At 33.4% G+C, this 5,004-nt stretch overlaps 1 long non-coding RNA gene across 1 annotated transcript; it reads right to left on the reverse strand.

The window, feature by feature from the left end:
* On the reverse strand, positions 1-4,526 carry LOC123552558 (uncharacterized). The gene is made up of 4 exons (XR_008370782.1): positions 4,412-4,526; positions 2,795-2,921; positions 793-937; positions 1-105 (listed from the first exon to the last, which is right to left on the reverse strand). It is a non-coding gene; the product is annotated as an uncharacterized LOC123552558 (long non-coding RNA).
* Positions 4,527-5,004: the final 478 nt, after the last annotated feature.

The following is a 5,004-nucleotide window of genomic DNA, read 5'->3' on the forward strand; positions in this document are numbered from 1 at the left end:
TAAAGATAACAGTTTTATTGATCATAAATTCCATGGCACTGAACAAAATGGAATCGAATTATTTTTTTTTTTGTTGACATTCAAGCAGAGTAGGTTCTTTCATTTCTGCAATTTAAAAGATATTTTTATATAATTTCATGGAATATAAAGGTTGTGCATTTAAGATCATATGTAAATATATCTAATATTTTTTACAGTAAAAAATATTAGATATATTTACATATGATCTTAAATGCACAGTACTAAATAAATATATAATTACCACTGAAATATTCCAAGAATTCACTTAACATCTTGTAATAAAATCACATCGTACAGAACCAGCAGAATACAAATGTGAAATAAATCATTTTATTCAGAGTATTTACCAGACAAAACATGTCCCCTGCTACTGAAACAAATAATGAACTTCACACACATTTTCAGATATAAGAACATGCGTTTCTAGAACTAGGGCTATTAGTGGTATTAATCTAATGATCCATAGTTATTTATTGAAGTTTACTGCTTAAAATAATTTCACATGGACTATTTTCTGTTATTTTTGATAGTTACATACTATGGAGCATTAGTTTCTGTTATTATTCATAGTTACATACTACGGGGATAATAATGCAAGTGTAGAAAGATTACCACAAACAAGAAGAAGTTTGTTCGTACAGAGTGATATATTTCTGCAAAAATGTTAACGTTTCGCGAAGATTTTATGATTTCTACGAACAGTACATAGAATGTTCGATGGACTATATTCATGGAATGATTTCTCCATTCGGTATATTGATATTACTTTACCAGAGAGTTATTTAGTCTTCATCCTTCGTGCAAACAGAAATGCCATGAGGGAAGCACTTGCATGATCTTCCTAGACTGTCTTTCCAGGTTGCATCATATTGATATGTCTTGCCATCTGTGCCTGGTCCGCTCACACATGGTTCTTCTGTTGAACATATATAAATTGTAAAAAAACTCCTACATCCCGGAAGTTTGAATGATTTATTTTCATAATTAAATGAAATGAAATTAAATTATTTATATAAAATGCATATTACTAAAATAAAGTAGAAGTCTGGGATATTTTGAAAAATTTGATAAACGAGCAACATCTTTACTGACAATCTACCTGACCATTACATGTTCTGCCGTACTGTCCGGTACGATGGATACTTAAAATACTCTTAAAAAGTTGCCCCCACCCCTTTTAAAAATGAATTTGTTGAGAAATCAAAAATAAACAATTGCTGAAAACTGCGCTGAAGACATTATTGCAAATGCACCGAAACGAAGATATGTAACAGTTCTTTGAAACTGGTGAGTTTTTAAACGCGTTGAAATGTCCGAAAGTGTGGCCCCTTTTGCAGCCCTTTTCCGGAATTCGGTGTATGTATCAGTATACTGACAATTGTATTGCAATTTACATATTTATGTGCTGTTAAATTTTCATTTTAACCTTTCTTTCTGTGATATGATGTTGTTTGAATTTTGTTCTCCAAAAGTAAGGCTAAGCGTTAAATCTATAAGAAGATACCTAGTAGAAAGAGCAAGATGTAACCAACTACATTATTTAATAGAAGACTCTGTTAATCACCACTGTGACGCTCCACTAGAACCAGATTCTTATAGAAATTAAATGGAATTTATTAACCCGAAGTGCAGGAACTTGTACTTACAGTGTTTCAATGGTGTAATATTTGAACGGCCATCACACGCCGGGAAAGACTGTTTTTATTACAAAATATTTTGAAGATTTTGAAGCAAAGAATACATCTAAAGCAGACTTGTTTCTGTTTAGTCCGTAAATAAGAAGTTATGAAATTTGCAACTCCCCAAATATCCATTAGTAGCAACTACAGCCGTGGACTATAATTAATAAATAGAAGTAACAGCTACACTGGACCAAAGGAAGGAACGACTCTTTACGGACGCAACACGGCACTGAAGTCTGCTGTTGTGATTATTCATTAAATGTTTAAGAATATTTTTTTTTAAAGCATGGACTGCTACTGAGCAATAAAGGTTATGGAATAGGCAACAACCCTTCTGACGGCTAGGAGTGAAACCCCTGATGGCATCTACCACCGGCTTAAGCTGTTCGATAAATTGTATTTGAAAGAGCTACATGATAATAAAAGAACTGGGTTACATTTTACGGCCACTACATGACAGTTTGAAAACATATCACGAATCCATAGAAAAACCCTTTCAAACGTAGGGTACAACTAATCAAACAATGGCAAAATCTGTTTGATTGAAAATGAAACATACTTGCCGTTCCCCACCTATAATGCAATATTCTATTGTCTAAATATAAAATTCCGTAGCCACGTGGTGAAGGTCACTGACTTCAAATCACTTGCCCATCACCGATGGAATTCGAGACTCGATCGGGGCTTTAAATTCTTGAGGAATCCATTCAGCTGCCTTATGTAAGGTCGGTGGTTCTATACACAGGTGCCCGCTTGTGATGAAATGAAGGGGCACCTGGGCAACTTGTTCCTAAATATACCTCTAACAGAATAGATGAAATGTGAAAAAATGTCATAAAATGTTGTTTAAATGTAACTGGTAACCTTAATAAGAAATTTAGATTTCAAGTGTTTGAAACATTGTTGTTGTTGTTGACATTAGCAAAAATAAGGTGCTGCTTTAGAACATTTCAAAGTGTAGATCTCTGAATTTAAAATCTAACGATCTCATTAAAAACAGCTTATTTTTTATTCCGTGTTACGAAAAGAATAATAATAAAGCAACAGACTGGCTCCCATAAATTGGTTTCCAGACCCGTTTAATTTATTACGGTTTGGTCCTGGTCCCTGCCCAGTTCTAATACCGGCTTCCGCTTCTTTGATCTCCATTAGGAAGCAAACAGTTCCGAGAAAAAGAAGGGCAACTGACAACTTGCTAACCATGCTTGTGTAAGATATCTGAAAATATTCATAACAAAAACATATTTTTTTTAATGTTTAATGCTTTGGAGCAAAGTTTTATGATAACATCAATAAAAAATGGACTGTTAGTAATCTTAGCTAGAGTCTGCAGAATATAAACCACATCAACCACTAACATTAAGAAAGAACTAAATTTAAAACTGGATCAAACAAAACGGTGTTCAACTTTTAAAATGATGTATGTGAAACTAGTCATCTCAGGAATGATTCTCAATTTGAGAAGTTTTACATATTCACTACTAAAACTTACTGATTCAAAAAGGGCTAGGATTAGGGCTAGGGCTAGTGCACCAAACTTTACTTTTAAATCAAGGATTCAAGGACACACTAAGTAGTGAACTGGCATATCACACTTTTGTAATGAATTAACCCATTCTTGACATATATCACTCGGAAGTCTTTTTTCTAACAATTTATGGAAAATTTGTGAAATACATTGGTAGTGGGACGCCCAAATTACACACATAAGTTTGGCTCCTTTGAAGTTTTAATGAGAGAGTTGGATCTAGTTGAAGAGAACAATAGAGATTAACATATTTTGTTAATCTAAAATTTTAAAAGTACTACGGTAAAGATTCATTTTTTCCCTTCATAGTAGCATGCCACACGTGTGCCCCTAAATATTCCATAGGAAAACCAACGTTTCAAAAACGCAGTCCCATAACAATGTGTATATAAGGATGTGTACATTACAAACCCAAGGACGTGAACGTCAATTTACGTCCTTGCACAAAGTAAAACGCATGGACAACGGAAGAAAAACGGACAAATAAAAGAAGACAGAAGGACAAAGCCTTTGTACGTCAGTGGCAAACACACACTACTGGAGAGTTAAACCAGATAATGGTGCACCAAACTTTACTGTTAATCCCCGCGGTGTTAATTACAGGACAGTGTAAACGAAAGTTATCCCCACGAAGTGAATCCCTTAAACACACAATGGTAACAGAATGCGAGGTATGTAAAACAGAAAAAGCTCTATATAAATATATAATGCACTGTATGTTCTCTTTATTTGAAAAGCAAGTCCAACGAAGCATAAATACACGTACTCAGTACCTTTGCAGAACACAGAAAATTCAGGAAACACCATTAAGGGCCCGACCAAATATTCGACAAGTCGGATATCAAAGCAGCTTTATTCACTGGACTTTAAGATCTGCACACCATGAAGTCTAAAACAATTCAATCAGAGAGGAACGCGAAGCGTCCGGTTGTAAAATGGTTGAGCACAAAACATGCACATGATATGTCTCAAAACAATCGCGTTATAATCTCTTTTAATAAAACGTATTTTAATACAACTGGAAACCGTAAATTCTCTTAAGATATTCCAATTTAATTTTGGAATATATGCAAATTCTAATAAATGAATGAATGATTTAACAGTTCTTTTATATGGGAGACGCGGATATCTCAAATTTTCTATGAGAGGCATTTAGATATTAAATACAAATAATACATACCGTGTGGGTGATCGAAAATAATCTCCTATGTTCAAAATGTGCATGAAATCTTCCGCTTGCCTTTTATATACAAATGTATTGGCACATTGGGAATCATTTCATTTTTACAATTAATTAATTCTCTGCAACAGCTTGAAGGAAAGAGCGTCATCTAATGATAAATGCGATAACATTTGGTTTTCCGCTAGGGGCTTTTTGCAGGCTGAAGGATTGTACATTCATCTCTCAAACATTATGACACATCATTTTCAGGCTCGAGTTTCATGTTTTTTATCTTTTAGACTTAATTCTTATGATTCTTATGATTATAATATAACGTAAACAAATTTAATAGTTCCATAGGAACAGTGATCTTGAATTATCGACCGACAGACGTATGGCAAAACTGTAATTTACATTAAAAATCTGATCGATTTGCAATAAATTTTAATTTTAATGTTAAAACATAACAATCTACATATTTGTTTATATTTAGTTAAAGATTTACAGATCGATTTATTCAAAATTGGCATAGCATATTAAATGATTCTAGTAGAACTTTGTTTTACAAAAATATTGCGTCTTTCAATTCTCAAACATATTTAGACTGCTTT

This window comes from Mercenaria mercenaria, chromosome 4, assembly GCF_021730395.1.
Source record: "Mercenaria mercenaria strain notata chromosome 4, MADL_Memer_1, whole genome shotgun sequence".
NCBI lineage: Eukaryota > Metazoa > Mollusca > Bivalvia > Venerida > Veneridae > Mercenaria > Mercenaria mercenaria.